A 16,667-nucleotide genomic window follows, 5' to 3' on the forward strand; every position below is an offset into this window, starting at 1 on the left:
TGCTGGAGTAAAGGGACTTTTCAGTCCTATGCGAGCAGTATAAATAAGCACTATTATTATTACTACTACTACCTAACCTCTTCTGGACTTTCAACTTAAAGCAACGAGTGTCCATGATAAAGTAAGTCTAATTAATGTAACGTTAGATCAAATAAAGATGCAATAACAGATGTCCAAGGTTGCAATCGACCCCACGGACTGCTCACCATGCCACGTACTGACCACTTTGCCATCGAGGCATCTCTCTGTCTAGACAGTTGATTGAACTATTTTTCTATGTTTTGCATTAGTAGATTTTCAAATCAATCGATTGAAAAACACTTAATAATTCATTATTATGAAGTATTGAAACTTAGTATATATAGCCTATATTTTAAAATAAGTAAATTTTTATATCAGTCACTTGAAAACGCGTAACATTATGTAGACAGTACCTACAATGGCTTACATGTGTTTTAACTGTGTATTTTTTTTTTTTAAATCAACCAATTGAAAACGGATTATGATGTAGTTAGGTATTCAATACATTATTTCTGCCTATATTTTAACATCCATAGATTTTTACATCAATCAATTCGAAATAAATCTTTATGTATCAAAACAAAACAAGCAATTGTCTTTTTATCTTTTTTTATGAAATTGACGGCACCAAAATGCACACAACAATTAGAGAGTTTTGTAGCAGTAACTACATTTTTAATATATGTATGTACCTGAATATACAATACAGTTATACATAATTATCAGAGTCCTTCAAATATGACGTTTATTTTTCTTAAAATATGACTCTAAAAATATGACTTTATGACGTTTATTTTTCGTGAACCAGTATAAATAACATTATTAGGTAGGGTCATGGATGGTCTGGCCCGGGGGGTACCTTTCTTAAGAGGTTTGATAGAGAGAACTGTAACTGCTAGGGTCTTATCGTCCCGAAATCGAAGAGAGAAAGAAGATAGCAGAAAGCCATCCGTTCCGAGAAAGAACCTTATCTGTTCAGGATAAAATCGAACCCGCGACCTAGCGCTTACAAGGCAGGTGCGTTACCCTCCATCCCTCCAAGCTAACTAGGCTGGCAGAACATTTTTTTTTTTTCTCAAGACATTTATTTATTCAATTGAATTAGTTTTAACACCTCATTAGAACAGTTGAAAATTCCATTATCCACCCATCTCATAAAATAGCCTGCAATAAAAACCTACCCATTCGGCGTGTGTATTAAAGTGCAAATATTTCAAGAACCTTATTGCTAATATATTACTAATGGGTTCCTTACTGTCTTGTAGATTTTAGTCCTACCTTATTTTACTACTTCTTACTTAATAGCCTTAGTCCAACCTTAACCTTAGACTTGGTGTCCTAAGTACAGTATAGTGTGTCCAGATCAATGTGACAGCAAAAAATAGGCATTGTTGCCAAACATGTCACATGTGCAATGGTAGAGAATCTCTAAAATATCGCTAGCTCCCAGACTAAAAATATCCCAAATTTTCGGCACTATGATGTACCTACATTACATTACTTACCTAGGTATGTGTTTAAATAAAGTTTGATCGAACTGGTCGATAATCAGCTCGAATTAAAAGGAGGAAAATCGAGCTTGACATGAGCGTGATCCAAAACACCTGTTCCACTTTAACATGCGTCATACGGCATGCGCGCATGCGTCACGTAACATGTGCGTTATGTGCGTGCACCATTGTACATGACGGGCATGTCGAATTCTCAAGGTGTGTCCACACATAGTCGACTGAACCGTCCACACTGCCTCGACAACATTAGATTCATCTCCGTCGATCGACGGCCGATCAACTACCTATGTGTGGACACAGCATCCTGTCTTCCTTATCTCTTCGCTTTCGGGACGATTAGACCTTGGCAGTACAGTTCCTTCTACCAAACCTAAAAAAAAAAACTATTTTCCTCATCTGTCTTCAGACCGTTTGCGAGACTTGGAAGCTTTTTTACCACAAGAAAGCCCCCTAAGAAACTGTATTTCTGTGTTTGTTCACCTTTCCGCATCAAACCTACTGTTCGAAAATTTTGTACCTCATGAGGTATAATTGACATCGCTAGCTCCCAGACTAAAAATATCCCGAATTTTCGGCACTATGATGTACCTACATTACATTATTTACCTAGGTATGTGTTTAAATAAAGTTTGATCGAACTGGTCGATAATCAGCTTGAATTAAAAAGAGGAAAATCGAGCTTGACATAGAATAGAATAGAATAGAATATACCTTGTTTATCCTGCTCGAATGAGACTAAAAAGTCCCTTTACCCCAGCAGTCTAAACAATGGACACAGCTTTACACACATTACACACACAAGAGAGAGAGAGAGAGAAAGAGAGAGAGAGAGAGAGAGGGAAAGAGAGAGAGAGATTTCATAGAAGGAACTGTAACAACGGAGGTCTTATCATCTCAAAATTGATTAAGGAGGACAGGATAGGAGAAAGCCAGCCGTTCCGAGAACGAACCTTATCTGTTTGGGATAATGTTAGCCCCGGACGGAAATCTGAACCGCGACCTTAGGCTTTTTTAAGGGGTTTAAACGTCTCTATACAGGGTGGTCAGATTTTTTTCTTTCTTAATATTCAAACCATAGATCCAGGAGGTCAATATAATATAATACAATAAGACTTTTTTACATTATGAACATATGCCCGCAAATGCTTCCTAACCGGGACCTAATTTTCCTAACCAACCTCCCTGTATAAATGCTAAGGTTTTTAGGTGACGGGGGTTTCACCTCCTTTTGACGACAAGCTACCCGCCTCACACCTCCTGAGTGGGCCCCGGAAAACCTACACGCCATTGCCCAGATAACCACCCATCTGAATACCAACCACGCGCAATGTCGCTTACCTTCAGTGAACCACTGGGAACCGGCGCATTCAACGTGTTATCGCCTCTGGCCAATAACGTGTTTTTATCTAAATCAGCGGTTCGCAAACTTTTTGTCTACACGGCCCTTTTTTGTGCCTTGTCAAATTGAAGTCTACAGATTACATTGAATTTTTATGTGACCCATAAAAAGGGGAAAATTGCCAATTTTATAAATTTATGTACATCTTACCCAAATCGGGAAATTACTGGATCAATAATGGACACATTGGATCACATTGGATGGACACATTGGATCTTTTTAACTACGAATACATAAGCAAGACACAGTTGATGGGTGGCAGCAGTATTGTAAATAGTTTGGGTAAATATCAATCAAAATGGTGTGGACATTATTCTGTATTCATTATTCTGTATTATACCTTCAAACTTCAAGATGTCCAGACTTTTTCGAATGGTATTTTAAGAGAATATTAATTTAATTTATCTTTGTTTGTTGCTTGTCAATTGTACCTAATTTTCTCTGTTGGTAAAAATAAAACAAAGTATCTTGTTTAAAAAAAAAAAAAATAATAATAATTCATTTGCAGATTACTTCTCGAATGATTTTTTCTCAAATCGTAAATCAAGTGTTCCACAAATCAGAAGCTTTGAGAGATTTTTTCATGAATCATAAATCCCGTAAGTCCCATAACTTCCCGTTAGTATGGAGTATCAGAAGAACTTACCAATTTGGACTATCTTGGACTCTTGGACTACCTATGTATGCCTAAGTCGGACTACCTAGAGCCTACTCAATATTTCTATTTCTACCCACCTAAATGCTAGGTATAATTTCCTAGTTCTCAGTATACATACATATTTCAAGAGCTATGTGCGTGCACTATGTTTAACAATTTATTTATAATTTTATTTACCTATTAATCAAATTATCTAAGTATAAAATAGGCCATGTGTGACATGAATATTTAGATGGAGTAAAAATGTAAGTTGTAAATTAAGTAAAAATAAAGTTAATAAGTTGTAAATTGTAATCTGGTTTCTCTACACAGCTTGACAAGTACTAGAGTTTTCCGTGACGGTGTGGGATAAATCATAAATTAATAAATCATAAATTAATAAATATTAACCAATTATTGAGGTAGGCTTATCAAAGTTAACTTGGAAAATGCTAATATTAATAAGTAATAACTCGAGACTTGATATTAAGTTTACTTGACAGGCAAAGTTTGATGAGCCGTCTATGTCTAATGTCTAAAAGAAGAAGAAGAAGGTCTAAAAAAAAGAAGAAAAATGTCTAAAAAAAGAAAAAGAAGAATGTCTAAAAGAAGGAAAAAAGAAAGAAAAAAAATGTCTAAAAGAAGAAGAAAAAAAATCCCGGGTTTGAAACTCAAATATGACGAGAAATTTTCAAAGAATATTATATGATCGTGAACTCCTACAATCTACATAGGTATTAGATAGGTAGGTGTGTAAAAATATTCACACATGGCCCTGCTGATCAGCGAGTAAAAATACCTACGTACATAAATAAATAGGTTATGTGAAAAAGAAGAAAGACCATGCTAAAGGTACCACAGCCATGGTCTTATCTCTCATTTGAACCGAAAAGTTTAAAAAAAGTTGAAAACATCAACTTTACCAAAATCACCCTAAACCATAACAAAAACATACCTATAACAACAAAACACTTAATAACAACAAAGAATGTGCATCAACAGGGAGGAAAAAATATCCCAGCTTACATAACAAATTCTCGTGGCGTATTAGTAGAAACAAGCAATGAGAGAAAAATACTTCAATAATAATATCAGAAGGCGGTGAGCAATTGGAAAAAATACATGATAAATACCTATCTAGGTACAGAAAGAAAAAAATAATAACATAAATGCAGAAAAAAAACATAAAGAAAACCCGAAGAACAAGAAAGGAAAAACCGGCTTTTCAACCAGTCTTACGTCCAAGAAGAGGTAGAAGAAAAATCCACATGCATGGCCAAACGAGAGTCCGAGAACAAAGTGACAAATACAGATCAGTTGAATCAGTTCCCAATCAGATCTTGAACAGCTCAAACTAATTCTAGGAAGAAACCTAAACGTAGAGAAAAATAACGTAAAGAAAAAATCCGACCGTCAAATTCCCCGCGAGGAAGAAAAAAATTCCAAAGTATTTCTGGAGAGTGTACAAGACATTGAGGAACTCAACTGAAGACCAGTATCCAGTAACTCATCCCGACGACAAGGTTGGAAAAGTGCGAGCGAATCTAACAAGGAATTTACTTAAAGGATACCCACTTAAAAAAGGTGAGAAAAAAGACGGACTTGTTAACAAAAGTGCATAAATAATCCTGAAAATTTTTCTCAATAAAAAAAAAAAAAAAAAAAAATACAAAGGGGGGGGCGCGAGCTTTTCCGTTTTGTTATTTCAAGGTATTTTAATTATGTTAAGATTGATTAATTCTTGTCAGAAATTAGTCTACCCTGCTTATTATCACTGCTGTTTCACCTTATGAGGGATTCGTGAAAAAATGAGAATATGCCCAAAGGGGGCGCCATCCAAAAAAGTTTGAGAACCACTGGTCTATACAGTCTACTTGTTACTTACGTCACAAGTCAGAAGCTTAAGAAAAGCCAAGTTGGGTAATTAAGTAGGTTTCTACAAATCTACAGTCTGGAAATTTTGTATATGAGACTCTATCGTGAGGAAAATGCAAAATCCAGAGCATATTGGACGTCATAAGGATAAGAATATAAGATACCTACCTAATAATTATAGAGGTGGGTTAGGACCAGGGCCGTTTTCAGGGGAGTTACTCTCGAACTTCATTTTTCTCCTTTACTAAACAGGCCACACTCCGAAAATTTGGAGCATCCAGAACGGATAATGTTCGGAACTGGAACTGCTGGCTTTCGTTTTGGTTCTCTGGACCATGGCGGACTAGACCTCTTTGGCCCGGTGCAGCTGCAGTCTGGTCCGTATAATGTGTCCCCTTAAAACCACCAGCAGATCGGCATATGTACTCTATATAAAGTCTATTATGGGTTTTATAGTTCCCTCTTTTGAAAATCTCATCACACACAACAGTGCGAGATGTCCCTAACATTATAGCGGACTATTTTTATGTATGGACCTTCAATTAGTCATTACACTGGTAATCCAAATGGTTACTTACCTACTTTACAGGTATACATTGGGTAAGTATCTACAGGTAACTTAAGTAAGTATACCTAAGTACTTAGTAGGTTAGATATCTATGTATATAACTTGACTACGTTACGTTTCCCTCAATAAGGAAATACTCGTAAGTTAGACGACTTTAAAAACTAATTGAATGGGAAATTTCGGATTTTATTTTCAGATGGGAAAACACCTACATTTAAAAAATAATTACCTAAATTACCTACAAGTCTGTGTCCGTATTTCTCTGTTTATTGTCTGTGTTTTAGCATGCCCAATGCTCATGCTACGACGTACGGTCTAATAAACGAGCCTTTATTTTGCTGACAAAAAGGGACTTTTCAGTCCTACATTGGCAATAATAAAGTATTTGTTGCCAGCCTGGTTAGCTTGGAAGGTCGTTCGATTCCCGCCCGGGGCGGAGTTTATCCTAAACAGGATAAGGTTTTCGAAACGGCCGGGCTTTCTCCTATCCTGTCTTCCTTCTCTCTTCGATTTCGAGACGATAACACCTTAACAACTACAGTTCCCTCTATCAAACCTCTTTAAAAAAATCCACCTACATTTAAAAGCCTACCTACCTATCTACATAGGAACCTCTGGAAGCCATCGACTTACTAGAAAATCAAGAAATAGACAAATTAATCAATATCCATGCAGGCAAAAAAGTGTTCACCTAACCGGTAATTAAGTTTCTTTATGACTTGTTCAAGTTGCTATAAAATTTATCGGCCCAAGAGCAGCAACATATTTTATTTGATCTTTAGATAAATAGCCTTTTCAATGTATTTCCTATTTGGCTACGACGTCCAAAGCAGGGCCGGGATGAAGTATAGTGTGTCCAGATCAATGTGACAGCAAAAAAATGGGCATTGTTGCCAAACATGTCACATGTCATGTGCAATGGTAGAGAATCTCTAAACGGGGAAGCTATATTGCACAGTGCTTCCTCCGACAGTGAAACAAAGTCAGGTAAGGCGATATCCACCTTACCTGGAATCCAACCTCTGAACTTAGAGCTACCTCTGCATTTTAGAAGAGAGAGTTTATCAAAAATAGACCTTTACCTGAATTGCAACAATGTAGGTTTTCCTGCAATCTGATTGGTTCCTTCATTTTGGGTTGATGACTCATTGCTGTCACATTGATCTGGTTGAACTATAGTAATGGATCATTATGTAGAAATTGGGATTGATGATAGGTACCTATGTAGCTATGTACCTATCCGATTCTTCGGATATCAACTCCCCAGGTCTAAGAGAATACGAGCAAGAATCACTCTTCAACTCGTATAGATAGTTGGTACACAGAGTTTAGGTTTTTTTTCCAAGAGGTTTGACAGAGGGATTTGTAACTGGTAAAGTCTTAGCGTTCCGAATTCAAAGAGAGAAGAAAAGACAGGATAGGAGCAAGCCAGCCGTTCCGAGAACGAACATTATCCCGTCAGGATAAAATCCGCCCAGGGCAGGAATCGAACCCGCGGCCTAGCATCGCTTACAAGGCCGACGCGCTACCTACCAAGCTAACTAAGCTGGCTTAGGATCTTTGAATCATTGACTAAGGAGTCCACTGAAAAGAATCGCTGTTTTTCTCCATAACTCACTCACTTTACACAGCACTTTCTAGAAATGGTAAATGTCCATCTACTAAAACATTTAAAATTCTTGGTCCTCTTCCTTATTCCACCGAAACATTTAGAGAACTTGACAATTCTGACGGCCACTCAAGGCAATCAAAAGTGTTCAAAGTATCCTCCTACACGTGATGGTTGTTTTTATTTGTTTGTTTATTGTTCCTAATGCAAACTATTAAGAAGAAAAAACACACATTTTTTTTTTTTTTTTTTTACATATGGTTACCTATATTTACGTTCATTACCTACCTACCTACCTATATTCAATTTAGCTAGAGTTTGTTTTGCCATTTGTTTTCAATTATAAGCCAAGGTTGCGAACAAACTCCAGTATAAATAACATTATTAGGTAGGGTCATGGATGGTCTGGCCCGGGGGGTACCTTTTTAAAGAGGTTTGATAGAGGGCACTGTAACTGCTAGGGTCTTATCGTCCCGAAATCGAAGAGAGAAGGAAGACAGGATAGGAGAAAGCCAGCCGTTCCTAGAAAGAACCTCATATTTGCCAGCCTAGTTAGCTTAGTTGGTAGTGCGTCTGCCTTGTATGCGCTAGGCTGCGAGTTCGATTCCCGCCCGGGGCGGATTTTATTCTGATGGGATAATATTCGTTCTCGGAACGGCTGGCTTTCTCCTATCCTGTCTTCCTCCTTTCCTTATCTCTTCGCTTTCGGGACGATTAGATCTTGGCAGTACAGTTCCTTCTATCAAACCTAAAGAAAAAAAAAAAAAAACAAAAACAAAAAAAAACTATTTTTCTCATCTGTCTTCAGACCGTTTGCGAGACTTGGAAGCTTTTTTACCACAGTAAAGCCCCCTAAGAAACTGTATTTCTGTGTTTGTTCACCTTTCCGCATCAAACCTACTGTTCGAAAATTTTGTACCTCATGAGGTATAATTGACATCGCTAGCTCCCAGACTAAAAATATCCCGAATTTTCGGCACTATGATGTACCTACATTACATTATTTACCTAGGTATGTGTTTAAATAAAGTTTGATCGAACTGGTCGATAATCAGCTTGAATTAAAAAGAGGAAAATCGAGCTTGACATAGAATAGAATAGAATAGAATATACCTTGTTTATCCTGCTCGAATGAGACTAAAAAGTCCCTTTACCCCAGCAGTCTAAACAAGGTCTCGTGTATTTTATGGGTTTTACATTGTACAATACATAATTAATAAAGTAGACCTTGCTTAATTATAAAAAAAAAAGAAAAAAATAATAATAATAATAATAATAATGAGAAGCAGAGATGAGAAGTAAATTAGTGATGGAGGTGAGATGGATGCTATAGTGAGGTTTGAAGGGATGTACGGGGAGGACAGGTAGCCATGTCAGTCAAGTGTACACACACACACATACACACACACCACACACACACACCACACAACGCAACACAACTCAACACAACACACGCTCACACACACTCACACACACGCACACACACACACGCACACACACACACACACACGCACACATACGCACACACACACGCACACCCACACACACGCACCCACACACGCGCACACACGCGCACACACGCACACACACACACCCTCCCGCTTGCTTTATGGACGATTGAAGAGACCTTCACTGACCGCCTTGTCTAGAAGTGTTTTGAAAGGAAACCTGGATATAAGAGAAGAAATATAAGCGAAGCCTGGATATAAGAGAAGAAATATAAGGGAAACCTGGATATAAGAGAAGAAATATAAGGGAAACCTGGATATAAGAGAAAACCTCGATATAAGAATTTTTTTTCTGGCCCAAGGTAATTGATTTGCCTCTATATAAGAGAATTCTCTACCTCGTACCTCTATGTAAGAGAATTTGTCCAAAAGTTCTGGCCCAAGGTAATTGATTTGCCTCTATATAAGAGAATTCTCTACCTCGTACCTCTATGTAAGAGAATTTGTCCAAAAGTCACATTATAAGAGAAACTGGATTTAGTGGAAACCTGGACATAAGAGAAAAAAGGTCGGTCCCCTGGATATCCAGGTTCGACTGTAATAGATATCTGATAATGAACGATATTGATGTAGCTACCTCTCCTAATACTTACAAGCTGTCGGAAAATACTAGGTAAAACCTACGTAATACAGGCAATTATTTGATTGGTAAATGACAATTAGATAACCTTACTACATAAATATCTAAGTAGCAAACCATATAACATGGTATATATCCTAATAACGTGTAAGTATGTGCATTTTATTGGACCATATTTCTTTCATTACTCATAAGATCATGTAGGTATTACCATTCCATATTACTCATATTAGGTACAGCTATTATCTACCTACCTATTGTCTATTTATCTCTACCTACCTATTTATTACCTACAATGTACCTACTTTACAACAGCGTAGGCAAGAGATATCTAACAAGCTACTGTGTTATAGTCAAACTTGGATAGTTAAGGACTGGTAAGTTGGTCATTTGAGGAAGAAAATATTATATCCGTATGCGCGATCTAGAAAACAGGCGCACTAGGAATTTTCCTCAATAATCCATTACTATTATTAATTGGTTTTTTTTTTTTTTTTTTTTAAGAGGGATTCGTGAAAAAATGAGAATATGCCCAAAGGGGGCGCCATCCAAAAAAGTTTGAGAACCACTGGTCTATACAGTCTACTTGTTACTTACGTCACAAGTCAGAAGCTTAAGAAAAGCCAAGTTGGGTAATTAAGTAGGTTTCTACAAATCTACAGTCTGGAAATTTTGTATATGAGACTCTATCGTGAGGAAAATGCAAAATCCTAAGGTAGGGGGGCGTGAAAAAATGAGAATATGCACAAAGGGGGCGCCATCCAAAAAAGTTTGAGAACCACTGGTCTATACAGTCTACTTGTTATTACGTCACAAGTCAGAAGCTTAAGAAAAACCAAGTTGGGTAATTAAGTAGGTTTCTATAAAAATCTACAGTCTGGAAATTTTGTATATGAGACTCTATCGTGAGGAAAATACAAAATCCAGAGCATATTGGACGTCATAAGGATAAGAATATAAGATACCTACCTAATAATTATAGAGGTGGGTTAGGAACATAGGACCAGGGCCGAATTCAGGGGGGTTACGCTCGAGCTTCATTTTTCTCCTTTACTACAGGCCACACTCCGAAAATTTGGAGCATCCAGAACGGATAATGTTCGGAACTGCTGGCTTTCGTTTTGGTTCTCTGGACCGTGGCGGACTGGACCTCTTTGGCCCGGTGCAGTCTGGTCCGTTTAATGTGTCCCCTTAAAACCACCAGCAGATCGGCATTATATACTCTATATAAAGTCTATTATGGGTTTTATAGTTCCCCCTTTTGAAAATCTCATCACACACAACAGTGCGAGATGTCCCTAACATTATAGCGAACTATTTTTATGGTATGGACCTTCAATTAGTCATTACACTGGTAATCCAAATGGTTACTTACCTACTTTATAGGTATACATTGGGTAAGTATCTACAGGTAACTAAATAAGTATACCTAAGTACTTAGTAGGTAGATACCTATATAAATTGACTACGTTACGTTTCCCTCAATACGGAAATACTCGTAAGACGACTTTAAAAACTAATTGAATGGGAAATTTCGGATTTTATTTTCAGATGGGAAAACACCTACATTTAAAAAATAATTACCTAAATTACCTAGAAGTCTGTGCCCGTATTTATCTGTTTATTGTCTGTGTCTTATAGCATGCCCAATGCTCATGCTACGCTCACATACGGTCTAATAAACGAGCCTTTATTTTGCTGACAAAAAGGGACTTTTCAGTCCTACATTGGCAATAATAAAGTATTTGTTGCCAGCCTAGTTAGCTTGGAAGGTCATTCGATTCCCGCCCGGGGCGGAGTTTATCCTAAACAGGATAAGGTTTTCGAAACGGCCGGGCTTTCTCCCATCCTGTCTTCCTTCTCTCTTCGATTTCGAGACGATAACACCTTAACAACTACAGTTCCCTCTATCAGACCTCTTAAAAAAAAATCCACCTACATTTAAAAGCCTACCTACCTATCTACCTAGGAACCTCTGGAAGCCATCGACTTACTAGAAAATCAAGAAATAGACAAATTAATCAATATCTATGCAGGCAAAAAAGTGTTCACCTAACCGGTAATTAAGTTTATGACTTGTTCAAGTTGCTATAAAATTTATCGGCCCAAGAGCACCAACATATTTTATTTGATCTTTAGATAAATAGCCTTTTCAATGTATTTCCTATTTGGCTACGACGTCCAAAGCAGGGCCGGGATGAAGTCTAATTGAATCTTGGGATTACAATTCCTAAGACAACAATCTGAGATTAAAGCCTTTGGTTGCCAGCCTAGATAGCTTTGTTGGTAGCGCCCGCCCGAGGCGGATTTTATGTTCGCTCACGGAAATTCTCGCTTTCTCCTGTCCTGTCTCTCTTCACTTTCGGGACGATAAGACCTCAGTAGTTACAGTTCCCTCTGTCAAACTTGAAAAAAAAAATTGTTCCCGGAACGGCTAACTTTATAAAAGAAGTGGCTCGAACATCAAGAAATCTGGATAGATCCCATTTAGGATAACCTCAGACCATGCCTTGTCGGGAAGTGACATGAGCGTGATCAAAACATTTGTTCCACTTTAACATGCGTCTACGGCATGCGTCATGTTGAAAGCATGACGCACGTAACATGTGCGTTATGTGCGTGCACCATTGTACATGACGGGCATGTCGAATTCTCATGCCTTGTCAAATTGAAGTCTGCAGATTACATTGAATTTTTATGTGACCCATAAAAAGGGGAAAATTACCAATTTTATAAATTTATGTACATCTTACCCAAATCGGGAAATTACTGGATCAATAATTCATTTGCAGATTACTTCTCGAATGATTTTTTCTCAAATCGTAAATCAAGTGTTCCACAAATCAGAAGCTTAGAGAGATTTTTTCATGAATCATAAATTACTAATCCCGTAAGTCCCATAACTTCCCGTTAGTATGGAGTATCAGAAGAACTTACCAATTTGGACTGTCTTGGACTCTTGGACTACCTATGTATGCCTAAGTCGGACTACCTAGAGCCTACTCAATATTTCTGTTTCTACCCACCTAAATGCTAGGTATAATTTCCTAGTTCTCAGTATACATACATATTTCAAGAGCAGCTATTTAGGTATTTATATGTTTAACAATTTATTTATAATTTTATTTACCTATTAATCAAATTACGCCACGCTGGCTGATGTTATTTAGAATAGAATAGAATATACCCTGTTTATACTGCCAGAATGACAGTAGATACCTACTGTCTTTTGAATAGAATAGAATATACCTACCTTGTCTATACTGCCAGAATGAGACTGAAAAGTCCCTTTACTCCCGCAGTCTAAACGAGGTCTCATGTATTTGGTACAAAATAGGTGTATATTCATCTAATCTCCTTCAAATAAACCATAGAACCAAACCAATAAACAATTAACCAAATTAGGTACTAGGAAAAAACGAAAAAAAGAAGATGTAATACTCAGGTATGTAGGTAAGCAAAATTAACCAAATGGTTTCTAAACCACAAAGAAGAGAAAAAATTAAGCTATTTTTTCTAAGTTTGAGACCTTGTAGAGATCAGGAAATGTGTAAGTTCTCTAAGGGTTCTAGAGATTTCTGATCAATAAATAGGTAGGACACGGAAAATCCAAATTGGTAAATTGGCATTTATTAACTATTTGCCAAATAGGTGCCACCTAGTTATTATTAAGTAATTTTCCAAGTCCTTGTCATATTTTAAACCGAAAATAAGAAGATACTATTCATTAAAAAAAAAAAAACACACACATAGTTAGCGCTCATTGAGAGGCTGACGAAAAACGCCGACCCCGTCTGTGGAAAAGGTGAAGAAAAAGAAGAAAGAGGTTTTATAGAGGGAACTGTAATTGCTAGGGTCTTATCGACTCGAAATCGAAGAGAGAAGGAAGACAGGATAGAAAGCCATCCGTTCCGAGAACAAAGCTTAGCTGTTTACGATTCGCCCGAGATGGAAATTGAACCTCTGCTTACAAGACATTGCGCTACCCTTCAAGCTAACTATAGGTTGGCTCTAATTTTATTATCTCTAATATGTAGGTAAATACCAAATCAAGAATAATAATAAACTGAATATTAAACAAATTAGGTAGGTACATAGGTACTGATTTTCTTTAATCACGATCGAATAAACTACGGGCTAAAAAATTCCCGGAGGGACGGGCCCAGCTTGTTATACACGCATGTTTATAAAAGATACCTACATACGGTAGCTAGGTCCCTATTAATATGGACCAATGGAGCATGGTAGCAGGACCAAAGTAAAGAAAACAAAAACCTACGTAGTACGTACACACCTAATTACCTAATAGGTATTAATAGGTTATATTGATAAACCGGGATTCTCATTTGAATTTCAAACAAAATCTATTTTTAAAACCTCAAGAATAGCGAGGTATCCGATTTTCCGTGCGAAAATTTCCTTGTAAAAATTTTCCTCTTGATCTCCAAGAAATTTATGAGACCATCTGGCATCTGGGTTTTCCTGTCGGTGGAATGTGGTCATTGGAATAGAATAAGTATAGAATATACATTGTTTATCCTGCCCGAATAGGCCCGCCATTGGAGATATCTACGTACGTAAAATACGAATATTTATCACCGTAACTTGGATGGCAAATCGATTGATATTGTCGATAAATTGTGGAAATAGCTGTAACTATCAATAAATTGACAATAATTATTGCTGTATGAATTGACATCACATTCAAGTGTAGTTAAGTGTTAACATTCTTTATCCCAAACAGTTGAGGTTCGTTCTCGGAACGGCTGATGCCTTTCTGATATCCTGATTATCCTCGAATAAGTATAGAATGTACATTGTTTATCCTGCCCGAATAGGCCCGACATTGGAGATATCTACATACGTAAAATACGAATATTTTTATCACCGTAACTTGGATGACAAATCGATTGATATTATCGATAAATTGTGAAAATAGCTGTATCAATAAATTGACAATAATTGCTGTATGAATTGACACCACATTCAAGTATGTAGTTAAGAGGTAACATTCTTTATCCCAAACAGTTGAGGTTCGTTCTCGGAACGGCTGATGCCTTTCTGATATCCTGATTATCCTCTCCTTTTAGGGGGGTTGGATTCCGGGGCGAACTTTATTTTAAACGGATAATTTTCGTTCTTGGAACAGCCTTCTTTCTCCTATCCTGTCTTTCTTCTCTCTTTGATTTTGGGACGATAAGACCTCAAAATTTACAGTTTTCCCTATCAAACCTCTTGAAAAAATCTTGCCTTGAATGGTAATTTTTTCTTGAAACTTGGAAAGGATAATGTGGTTTTTACCTCTTTTTTTTTTTTTTTTTTTTTTTTTTTTTTTTTTATTTCTTTTTTTTTATTTTTTTAAAAAACCCACCTGCTTTTTTTTTATTTTTTTTTTATAAGTTTCCATTTATTGGTTTTTCAGAACAAATCTCTCATCAAAATAGATTGTTAACAAATGGTATACCCATCCGTAAAAGCCGGAGCTTGTGCCACGGATGAGCTTGTGCCAAGTGTGTTTTTTCTCTCTCTCTCTTGAGAGAGAGAGAGAGAGAGAAATGAGAGAGAGAGAGAGAAAAAACACACTTGCCTTCAATGGTAAATCTCTATTGCAAACTTGGAAAGGACATGTGGTTTTTCTGTCTTCAAGAGTGACGTATCTGGTTTTTGCAATGTGCATATGAATAACGTCACAAGATGATTGGTATCTCAAGAACTAAACCACCTACGTCGCCCAGTATTTATAGTCATCTGCCTGAGGGATTACCAATGAAAGAAATGGTTTGCAATAGTTTGAATTTTAATCGAATTCGATCCATTTGTTTATCTTTCAATACTTCAATTGGCATTGCAAAAAAACCTTGACAATGGGGAGTGTGGGATTGATGTCCGGATACCAGGACATTCAGACCCTTCGGACACCGCGGTGACCAGATGTGTTTGGACATTACTTCAGGGAATAAGTATACTTACCAAGGTTCTGTGGTAGGTAAGGCGTATTGGCAAGCCACTGTCGGATGTGTTGCATACAAAACTCTTTCTCATCATCCCCTGGGTACTCTGCCTGGTGCTGTATCTTATCTATGATATTCCTGGTGAGGGGTGTGATGATAGCGTCCGCCATTTTGAATCCAAGGGGCCGGGAACGGGGCTTGAACCTGAGGAAAGAGTAAGCAGGTTATAGATTACTAGTGGTTGACCCGTCCTTTGCACAGGATCAACGTAAGAGGCATGACTTTGAAGCAACGAAATTTTGAATAGGATGGAATGTGAATTCAGTGGCGTAGCGTGGTCTAAATTCAAGTGTAGGGCGTGTAGCGATCATGCACAGGTCTACCAAGTCCCATCAAAGTACATGCCATTAATATTTATGGGCACTAGAGTGAACTTTTGAGTTGTATGGCCGCCATTGATTGTAATAGAATCAACCTATACCTATTAGTTTCATATTATAGGTACCTATAGGTATCGGCTACTAACTTGGTTCTGGCAGAGCTTGCCAAGTGGCATTTATCCTGGTTAGTACCTAGATTGAAGAATTTTCCTATGTGGTCCTACCACATATACGACCAGAACCCCGGAGTCTGAAATACAGTTCGGTACAAAGAAATCGGAACTGACCTTGGACCTTTTTCAATATCAGCAGTAGGTGTTTCCATTTTGACCACCAACGACGCGAGGATAGCCAGCTTGGTTAATCAAACCTCTTTTTTTAGCCCAAGCTTGGTTGGTAGCGCGTCTGCCTTGTAAGCGCTAGGCCGCGGGTTCAATTCCCGCCCGGGTGGATTTTATTCTGATGGGATAATGTTCGTTCTCGGAACGGCTGGCTTTCTCCTATCCTGTCTTCCTTATTTCCTTATCTCTTCGCTTTCGGGACGATTAGATCTTGGCAGTACAGTTCCTTCTATCAAACCTAAAAAAAAAAAAAAAAAAAAAAAAAAAAAAAAAAAAAAAAATTTTTT

The sequence above is a fragment of the Diaphorina citri genome, unplaced genomic scaffold, assembly GCF_000475195.1.
Source record: "Diaphorina citri unplaced genomic scaffold, Diaci psyllid genome assembly version 1.1 scaffold1891, whole genome shotgun sequence".
Classification (NCBI taxonomy): Eukaryota; Metazoa; Arthropoda; class Insecta; order Hemiptera; family Psyllidae; genus Diaphorina; species Diaphorina citri.